Source organism: Cyanistes caeruleus, chromosome 4 (assembly GCF_971803275.1).
Source record: "Cyanistes caeruleus chromosome 4, bCyaCae1.hap1.1, whole genome shotgun sequence".
NCBI lineage: Eukaryota > Metazoa > Chordata > Aves > Passeriformes > Paridae > Cyanistes > Cyanistes caeruleus.
In genome coordinates this window covers 16,345,817-16,357,163 of record NC_141704.1, presented here as the reverse complement: position 1 = coordinate 16,357,163, position 11,347 = coordinate 16,345,817, and the positions used below count along the sequence as shown (strand labels likewise).

Genomic DNA, 11,347 nt, shown 5'->3' with positions numbered 1-11,347 from the left:
TTGGTTTATGCTTTTAGAATAGAATGAAATTAAAGTAACCATCTTACACAGTTTTGGACAAGTTGTCCAATCTGCCACCACCTATTCCTCATGCCTTCACACAAAGGTCCCCATGAGACTTGGCAGCCAAGTCAGAAATGGAATCCCATGCAGAAGGACCATGCTCCAGAGACAGGAAGGAGATGTTACAGAGCTTATTAAAGGATAGAACACATTGAAGCAGGTAGAATATACAGGTTATGCTGTTTATGAGTGCACAGATCCAGGATGAAAAGTATAGACAGACTTTTGTTATATCAAATGAATGGATTATTTTAATTAATCGGCTTTTACCTCTGTGTTAAATTTTATTATTTTCTCAGGGAGAAACTGTATGTGACAATGTGATGAACACTGCTCAGGTAGATTCTTTCTTCCATCTTACTGCTCAGAAAACTGTGTGAAATGAAGTATCTCCTTTTATTAGGGGTTTGATTTTATTCTTCTTTTTAATATGTTTTTACCAATTTTTTTGAACACATGTATTGCTATGCACTCATTGGGGCACTGTCAGAAGGCATACTTTTTTATGATTTGGATACTTGTGTGTGGTCAAGATAAACACATTTCAGTCTGGCCATGAACCAGTAAAAGGAGAAAATTCCAGAGAGAAAAAGAGGCAAGCAAGTGTTCTGAAATAGGTGTATCAGAAAGTTTTAGTTGCAGGTCTTCTAGTTAGAAAATATTGGCAAACACACAAAAAACCCCCAAAGTTTAAGGAAAGATAATTTTGTCAAACAATATGCTATTATTCTGTGGAATGCAGGACACCTGCTAGGACAGTAATGATATATGAAGAGGATAAATATAAAAACAGGAAAGACTCTAATCAGGATACAGAATTTTCAGGCACAGCTAGCAGCTAGGAAGGTAAGAACTCTTCTCTCTTCTGGATTTCCTCCTTCCAGTGAGGTTTCCAGTGCTGGCCAGTGTCAGATTTGTGCCACAGAATTTTTGAATAAGGAGTCAGATGGAAGATAATTTTTATGTGTGTTGTGATCTGCTCTATTTTGCTACCCTGAATATAGACTTTTATTTTTTATTTTTCAGATTTTCCTTGCTTTTGAGATTTCCACTACAGTTTTACTGACTCAGCTTTAAGTCTGCACCCACTACTTTCCCTTCTTGAGTTTTTTCCTTTTTTGAGGGGGATTGCTTTCCATTACTGTGAGCCTATTTCAGTTCTTCCTCTCTGTTTTCTGCATTGTTTGTGTCCTTTTTGTTTACTTGCAGGTCCTACTTGTCTGAGGCTACAAGCATGAAACAGAGCAGGTGAACGATTGCTATTACCTTCTCTTCTCTCTATATTATCTATATTACTTTACTAACTGCTAGATTATGAACTGCTATAATTAGGCAATAGACAAAGATGTCCAGGAGACTGTGTAAAGTACATCAAATATTTTCTTGTTAAAGGAAACCATCAAGTCCTTTTCTAATTCTTACAAATGTCTTGTCTGCTTTCACCAGAGCTGTCACAATTTATAGATTATATCTAAGTGTCCCAGCCAGAACAAGATTTTCATCTATTTTACATATATTTTACATAATTTTACATAAAACTTCACTTTTACATATAATTTGCTATATCAGGTATTATCTCCCATGCCTTTAATTCTGTGCCCAAAGGCTTAATAAGTGAAAAAGATATCCTTTATGCCATTCATTATTCAGAATGCCATTATGACACCTACTATTTGTAGCAGTGCTTTATTGTGTGAGAGCTAAAATCAACAATGACACTTTGCTTGTCAGTAGTGCTTAACTGATGGGCTAAAGTGTTCTTAAAAGAGAACTCAAGGGAATTCACTTTCATTGCAGGTCAAGATAAGAGGGAGACTTACCACCATGCTGCAAATCTTGTTATGCACAATTATTTTATTATTTTATTTTATTTTATTTTATTTTATTTTATTTTATTTTATTTTATTTTATTTTATTTTATTTTATTTTATTTTATTTTATTTTATTTTATTTTATTTTTCATGTTCTATTTGAATAAAGTCTGTGTTCCAGGAAGAGAATGAGTGCCCTGATGCCTCAGTAGCTAGGAAAGGTGTCACTGAAATCAGTGGGGTTTATGCCACCCAACTCCTGGCCAGACAGGTTGGAACATAATGAGACTTCACATGTTTGTTTTCCTCCTCTGCCCCATCTCCCACAGAAGATGAAAGTGCATAGATGCAGACTAAAAATTAAGAGATATTAATGATACCAGCCAGTGATTTTTGATTCATCTAGGTGACAAAAAAGCTGCAAGGTGTTTAGATCAATAAAAAAAAAACCAATTAAATGACTAAGATATCACAGATGGCCAGATCAATTAAGGACAATCAATTAAATATCTAAGGGAACACAGGTGGGATGGATAAATTAATAGTGCAAATAAATCAAATATTCAGGATGCTTGGGAGGAATATAACCTGAGAAGATAATCATGAGGTAAGTGTCAGTGGGTGTAGTGTTTGGAGTGATGACTGTGTGGAATCTGGTGCATCTGTGGGAGTGTGTTATGCTCCCTGCTCTACTCCATGGAGTTATTGCTTCTACATTTTTGACATGCTATCATTCAGCTCTCCTGACAGCCTTAGATATGTTGCCGTTGATTTTTGCCCTTGGTGAGGTTTTAACTTTGAAAACCTGTAAATATGGAGAACTTCAATATCAGTTTTCAGAGACCATGTGAGTTTATAACAAATGGTAGAATTAGCATTTGTCAAAAAAAAGTTTATTTTGTTTTAGGTTCTCTCTCATATGAATCAAATTACTCATGTGTAATTGTCTGCTTTCATGGTAAATCTACACACTTCCTTTGTTTGTGTGAAGGGGTGCATTTATATACAGAAAACTAAAATGCAAGAAGATGTCTGGATTATGTGAGAGCTGATGCCCTTCAGGAGTCACTCTTACACATAATTCAGCTCATAATTCTTCATACTGGTACAGAGGTCATAATTTTGCACAACCAACAAATTTAAATGGAAGAGCATGGCTTGATTTTTATTTTTGAAGAACTTGTATCCTTTCACAAATCTTATGTTTCCTTCTCAAACAAAACCCTACCAGCAGCACTCCAAATGTACCTTCTGTAAGAACCTTTCTAATTTGAGTTTCACCCTGTTTTTCTTCAAATATCTGCAGCACTGTAACTTTACATGACATTGTTAGTCTTGAATAAAAATGCTTGTACATTTAAATCCAGATAAACACAATAAATGTAAGATCCATGTGTCTCCATATGGTTTGTCTGATCCTCCTGATGCAGGGTGAAATTATTTGAGAGCCCCAATAAAGTGATTGGTGTATTTCTAAATACCAGAATATTAAGAATGGGCATGCCTATGCATTGACAGAAAAGAGCAACTTTTAAATGACTAGTGATCCTGTGCCAGCAAATTCAAATAATCTGATGTCTGCAAAGATGGACACTGGAAACTGAAAAATAAGAACAGCATGACTTCTGGTGGTAAAATAATGGGAAACTTAAGGGAATTTTTGTGAGACTCAATGGAAATATTTAGGGAATTTTTGTGAGAGTCAATGAGAATATTTAGGAAATTTTGTTTACTGCTTGGGATGGGATGAGGGAGGAAGCTAGCTCTTCTTGTGCAGTTTCTAAGTAATCACTTCACTATGAATAAAATACATCACATTCAAACTGTCATCATGGGAACATTGATTACTGCAGTTTTCTCAGAAAAATTCAGGACTTACAGTGGTGATGTTCTTTGTATAAAGTAGAATGGAAGCAAATTAACTACATTCAGCCCTGTGGCCCTATTCTCTGTCAGAGGGATATTTTTTATTATTTTTTATTTCCCATTCAAGTGGACAGGACCTTTCCAGATGTATTATAAAGTAGTATTTGAACACTACTTCAGTAAAAGATGAACCAATTGAGATAGAGCACTGACATATTGCCCTGCTGAATTTAAAAGTTCAGAAAAGTTAAAATTTGTGCTTGCTTTCTCATTTCCTTTTACATTCTCTGAAGAAATACTGCTATAAAACAGCTCCATACTTTTCTCCTAACTACCTATATCTACTATAAGAAATCTTTTCTGGATAGTGTTGAAGATAATTACTAAGATACAGTGATAAACCCTTGCAGTCCTGCTCTGTTCTTGTCCAATCTGACTTTTTGCCATTTATTTAACAGTAGTTATATAGCCTTGACATTTTCAAAGCTCTATACGAGCACAAACTAATTAATCTTTAGTTTGCCTTTGAGGTAGGTGAGTCAGTATTCTCTTTTTTTTCCCAGATATTACAGTCAGAGCAGAGGAAGTACATGAATAGCCTGAAGTCCTACAGAAAATTGGTGTCAAACCCAGCATTTTAACTTGGGCCCTTTTGGAAGAGAGGGTGCTTAACCCTGGAAGGTTTCCACTTTCCCAAGGCAACTTTCAGTGTGCTGGGTTATATTTGCATTATTGACTGAAATAACTAATCTGATCACAGAGTGAAGTTCTGCAGCTGTTTTTCTACAGTATCTGCACATTTGAAGAGACACCAAAGATAATAGTTGTATGAAAGCCCTCTTTTGATACTCTGTTTCTACACTGGATGCTATCACTTGCTTGTGTACAGAATTCAACCCAACATCTGCATTCTCCTCATTCGCTCTCCTCGTCCTGAGCGATAAAGGAAGGCTCAATTCAGCAGCTGCTGCTTCTCTTGTCATTATGTTGCAAACAATAAAGAAATTATGCTCATACTGGTTACTTTAATTCTACACATTCTTCTCTGCAGACAAAGAAACATATCCTTCATTGTTAGAATGATGCATTACACATTCCATTCAATATTTAAGAATGCATACCCATAAAATAGCACCTGCTCTGTCTCATGCTGTCCCAGTTTAAAATGAGGAGATGCTTTCTGACTTTCTGACTCTGCCCCTGTCCAGTCTGGTTTCATAATGACTGTACTGAAGAGAAGCCTCAGAGAATCTTTAAATACACTAGTCAATAAAAGAATACTTCTAGTACCTCACATCTTCATTGAATAATAATGATATAGATTGTATCTATATGATATTGCTGCAAAATTATCTTAAGATTTTAATCTGCAAACAACAAAACTCAGTTTTGTTATGCAGAGGTCAAGTCTCTGTACATTTAGGATAAGGCTGAATAAAGGATCTTCAGTCCTACATTAGATATTCTCACTATATTCTTGGCAAGGAGTATATGCATATCTATACCTATATATATATATATATCCATACAGATGGATAGATAGTTATATCTCTGCTTGGAAAAAGGTGAGGACCACTCCATCACTTCTCTAGCGTTATTATGCCAATAATTTTAAAAACCCTTTTAGAAACTTGGCAAGAGTGGTCAAGCTCTGGCCCTTTACATTGTGCTAATTTATGTGGATACCAACACAATATCTCATTTTACTTCTATATCTTTTTCTCTCTATCCTAGAACTGTTATACAGCCTGATATAGGCCCTTCAAACTAAGAAAGTCTTCTAAAATTCTCTCCTATATTAATCATCATAGAGAGCTCTTTGAAATTATATATTTAGACCACAAAGGCACCCTACGTCTTTAAAACCTATGATCCAAATGTATTTAGAATATGTGAATGGTGTTTTCTCATATGGAAATTACATTTAGCAACTTATATTCTGATTCCAGAATTTCCTGTGTGTAGTAGTACATAGCCCTGAAGTATTCTTATTAAAATGTCTTCAAGTATTCTTATTAAAATCATGTGGATTACCAACAAAAATAAGTTTTTAAACTCAACAGTTGAAATTTATCTATTTAACCAGCAAAGTTAGGTAATAAACCAGACTCTGACAGATGAACAGACTCTTCCTTTTGCTTTAAAGTCTCTGATTGTTTCTTTTTATTTCTATTTTCTTTGAAATCTCCTGCCAAAATGCACAGGGAATAAAAATTCATACATGTAATTCTTCATCTGAATTATCTTTTGAGTGTAAGCAAGCTTCCATGGAAACTCAGTTTCATTCTTACAGAAGTTAATGTTTCTTGATAATGAACTGTGAAATAAAAAGTGATTGGATACAATACATCAAGGAATAAAGACACCATGCCTGTAGTGCTCTCCAGCTCCCTAGGAGGAATATCTCTGAAGTCTAAGATAAGAAATGCTTTCAGCAGTTGCAAGATAAATAGCCTACCTAGTCTGTATTCAAGGTCAAATTTCCTCTGTTCCTAGTTTTCTTTCTTAATTCTCATTTTTAGTAAGATTAGAATGTTTTGTCAACAAATAATCTTGATAGCTTTAAGGTAAATGAAATCTGGTTTTCAGTGTTCAGTGATTTTCTTTCTTCTTTCAAAATGACTAGTGAAGTGCACAAAACCTAGATGTGAAGTTACAGTCCAGTCACCAAGAATCTGTTTGCTTTTTTGTAAGCCAAGGAGTTTTTTGCATTGCCTAATTTTTGAACTGAAAGTCATTCCTTCATTTTGGAAATATCAGCTGGTTCTGAGGGTGGCTTACAGAGCCATGAGTGAGAGAGACACTTCTGAGTTCATGAACCTCTTGGTTCTTCATCCAAGAGGAAAAAGAGAAGTGTCAGGGAGAGGAACTTGCTGGAGGGCATAGTGGAATCTCTCAGAATTGGTTCAAGATACTGCTCTGGGTTTGGTTTTTTTTGTTGAGTTTTTAGTGGTGTTTGGGTTTTTTGTTTGGCTACTGTGGTCTTTTTTGTTTTCTTTTTGCAGCTGGCTCTAGTTACTGACGTGCTGGAACATTCCTGCTTACAAAAACAGTTTTTTATTGGTCAGTTACTGGGTCCAGCAGTCATCCCCATCCCCTCCTCTCTGGATCTGGAGCGTGGAGACTGACTGAGAGGGACTGTCACATGGAGAGTAAGGAGCTTCTTCTCACACATGTACTCAACACTGTGTGGAAGAGGAAACTGAAATTGTGTTTGCCATATGAGTGACCTAGAAAGAAGAATTTACTTCAGCCTTTATCCCAAGGCATGAACCAGAGAACATCAAATGAAATTAATAGAATGTCTTTAGAGACATTTAGAGACTAGGATAAAAAATTAAATGTGTTTTAATTGAGAACAAAATATAACTATGTAACTCATTGTCAGGAATGCTGTAAAATGTGCCAGATTCAAAACAATTTCTTAAGATTACTCAATCTAAGGACATAACCTTAAGGAAATCAACCTGAAGACTAAGTTGTTAAGGAATTACCAATGCTCATTCTGCAAATTTCATTTCTTTCTAAAGTACCCACTTTGGTCTCTCATCAGAGAAAGCATATGTGATACAAGCCTCTATCTAACTGCTTCCTATATACCTATTCTAGTCCTTACCACTGTGACTAATTAAGTGAAAAAACGTGACTGAAGGAAGCAACAGAATTATATCTAAATATATTTGTCTTATAAAGTTTGAGATAAAATTGGCAGTGTGTCATACTGACATTTATCCTTAAATTCTCATTGTGTACTTTCTGTCATGAATTGTCCAGCTCTAAAGTTGGGAAATCCAGTGTTCCTTCTGTCAGACAGTCTAGAATGGATCACCATATTGCAGAATAAGAACCAAGCAGGGCTTCTAACAGTCTTTGTAGTCAAAGTAAGCTTTGTAGGAAACCATTTTTTTGTTGACAATCTGTTTTTAAAATACAGATTCACTGGTGATGAGACCAAGTTTTTTCTTTTGAAATAAGTTTTACTCCAAAATGCCTTGAGAGAATGAGTGCAGACAGGAAAGGTTGATACCTCTGATGCTCATAAGTTTGAAGATTGCTGCGTTTCACAGGTGCTTGGCTCGTCTTTAGCCAGAACAGTATTGTCTATTGCATCTGTATCTCATTGCCTCTTTCTGTTTCTGCTACTTATTCTTTCCCTTGTACAAAATCCTTCCCAAAACGAGTCTCTGGCAGGCTACAGAGTTATGTCCTGCTGTGGTTTTATCCCAGCCAGCAACTAAGCTGCACAGACACTCACTCACTTCTGCTTCAGTGGGATGTGAGGGAGAATCAGATAAGTTAAAGTGAGCAAACTTGTGGGTTGAGATATTTAATAGGAAAAGCAAAAGCCACTTGCATAAGCAAAGCAAACAAAGGAATTTACTCACCACGTCCCACGGGCAGACAAGGCTTCAGTGGGTGTAATGGTGACCTGGGAAGACAAATGCCATCACTTTGAGCTTTCCTTCCTTTCTTCTTCTTCTTCTTCCTCCAGCTTTTTATGCTGAACATGACACCATATGGCATGGAATATCCCCTGGCTGAGTTAGGGTCAGCTGTACCAGTGTCACCTCCCAAATCCTTGTACCCACCCACTGGTGGGGTGATGTGAGAATCAGAAAGAGCCTTGACTCTGTAAACACTGCTCAGCAGTACTGAAAATATCTCTGCATTATCAATATTTTTTTTCAGCACAAATCCAAAACATAACCCACACCAGCTGTGAAGAATATTAACTCTACACCAGCCAAAACCAGGATAGCTCTTTTGTCCTTCACTCAGATGTTCATGCTCTAACACAATTATTTTTAAGGATTGGAGGTTAACAACATAGCCAGTTATGAAAAGAAATAGTTGTGAAAGCAAAGTAAAGTATCAATCTCCACAATACTTCTGCTATCCTAAAACCTCATATATTGCTTCCAAATAAAATCCAGAAAACTGGAACTGTTACTTAACATATTAACAAAGGAGCAAGTGCTCATTCTGTTTTCCCAAAGATTAGAAATATTTTTTGTTCATCTACTTGTTTTTATTTAGCTTAGGAACATCCTACTTTCCAGCCAATAAAAGTGAACCCCTCCAGCCTCTTGTTATCCGGGATTATGCAAAACAGGAGTAGTACTGGGAATCTGCTTAATGGTGGTTTGTTTGAGACATTTTCTGGGAATTTTTTATGGTAAAGATTTAAGTTATTTCAAATTTTAAAATTGCAGAACTTTCCAAGGGATGAAGTAAGTTAGTCTGTGAGCTCTCCTACTGTCATTAGGAAAATGTCAGGAATGTTGATAAGGTGGATTTGATCCAAAACTGTCAGAATGCTTATACAAATGCAAGGCTTCTTTCAACAAAATTATTGTTAGTTGTTCAATAGCTAATTTTCCTTTTGCATTTAAACCCCTCATAGATCTTTATATCTCCCTGTGCTCCTGAGTTTATGGATCTGTGTTAGGCATAGGTTTGACATTTTTGCCCAGGCTGATATACTGATAATGCCCTTTATATGGATACTGTTATATAAAAGAGCAGTTATGAATATTGGAATATATTGGGGAAAAAATGGTCTGAGAGTAAGAGTGATAACAGCAGGGTTTTTTTATTTTAACAGCATTTTTAGCACTATAATATTTATGCTAGTATTCATGCATCCTTATATTTATGCATAGACTGAACCTGAACTGTATATAGTTCAATAAAATTTTCTCTTTTTTTCTAAAATTTTTGTTTCCTGTGTACACACTGTAAATGTCTTGGTCAAGGACCAATCACTTCAAGGACTTTAAATGTTTATGGTAAGACAACTGTACTGTATCTTACAGTATTGTGCTGTTAGAACAAGATGGAAAGTCAAACCCAACAAAACTGCATCCACACATTCCAGTGCTGCCTTGGAGTTTTCATTTATAGTTTGTACTAAAGATTATATTTATAGCAATTAATCTGCCACGTCCTCATGAAAACTTGTGGATAAATTCAAAGTCTTTGTAAAGTCATGTCATGTCATGTCACTGTGTTGTGGGAGATTTTTAAGATGATTCTGGGTTCACAGTGAGGGCATTTATCCTTTTGGTAATATCTAACATTATTTCTATATAAAATATATACATATATATGTCTATTTATAGATTATCTCAAATTACCCTTTCAGAATTTTTTCTATTTAACACGGAACTGTAAGGAGGTTCTAAATTCTCTATTCAAGTGCTAGTTATGTTTGAGAAGAAGGGACATGGAAGATGCATTCTTATCTTCTCCAGTACTTATTATGGAAGCTGTGAGAATATGAATGACAAAAAAAAGCAACCACCTCAGTTTGGAAGGTTGGACCAAAGCTATTTCTATGCCAGTTTTTTGGTATGGTGAATGTAAGCAGATGCCCAGTAAAGACTACAGAAACAGGGCAAAAAAAATTAATATATTTTCTATATATTCTCCTAGTCTCCAACCATTCATAGACTGGGAACTTAGGGGTGTGGTGGGGTGTGGCTTCTCTTTAATGCCTCAGAGTAGTCACCTAAAAAAGTCAAAAAGGAGCCTGAAGCAAAAGAAACCTTGCTCAGGTAGGGTTTATAGCACTTGTTTTAGGTGCCTAAAAAATGTATAATGAAAATTTTATCAAAATACTATTGGCTATACTTGAATCTTCTCCTTTTGTTTCTTGTGTCATTTTATTTATTATCAGTTTCACAGGGTTTCTGGAGAAAAAGGACCTAACGCCTTATTCAGCAGCAGGAAATACTATAAACACTGAATGTTTCCATTCTATTCTTTAACTGTTTTAATGATTATTTCACCACTTTTGAAACATGCTTAAGCACATTGTCGTAGCAGTTTTATAAAGAGTAGAGGAAAACAGTAGCAGGAAAAATAAAACCAAAGCAATACCTAATGGCACGTACTAATTTTTAGAATCATACAGCCATATTATGCAGGACCACAAATAAAAAGAAATTATTTCATAGACCTTCCATGGAATTTTCCTTTTGAAATGTTCAAATATCTCCCTTCTTGACTAGAAGGAGATGAATGTGACTGTCTCTAACAAGGGAAAACAGACATAAGTAAGATTAAAATCAATCTCTCTTCATGCCAAGGGTCTGTTGAAAGGGCATTTCTTGCTTATTAAAGGAAGTGGAAATATAACTTGCAAACATGTATAAGAAATATATATGTTAAAAATATCTAAATTTAAATAAAGCACTACTTTAAGGCTCTCAAAAATTTAACTCAAAATAGAACATTACAGACCAAAAGAAATGAAGATGTTCATGTAACTAAATGCATTACACAAAATTAAGGAGGAAAATTCTAAAACTTGATGGGGTTTGCTCCTGGATATTTAGAAATTCCTGAATTACTGGAAGAAGCTCACTATTGTGGTGATTTCTAGACATGGAAGTGTCCTTCAGAGTACCCGTGTTGTGTTCCATCACATCAGCAACTTGATATCTTTTCATTTTCTGACACCAGAACACTACTAATTGTGTGCCAAATTATTCAGTTACTTAAAGAATCACAGATTTATTTATGTTGGAACAGACTACTGAGATCTCTGAGTCCAAGCTTTGACCATCACTTGTTAATTAGGCCATGACACTAATTTTGATGTC

The 11,347-nt window shown here is 35.4% G+C and overlaps 1 long non-coding RNA gene across 1 annotated transcript; it reads left to right on the top strand.

Moving 5' to 3' along the window:
* Positions 1–362: 362 nt before the first annotated feature.
* Positions 363–4,756, top strand: LOC111923070 (uncharacterized). The gene is made up of 4 exons (XR_015286075.1): positions 363–401; positions 806–909; positions 1,273–1,311; positions 4,304–4,756. It is a non-coding gene; the product is annotated as an uncharacterized LOC111923070 (long non-coding RNA).
* Positions 4,757–11,347: the final 6,591 nt, after the last annotated feature.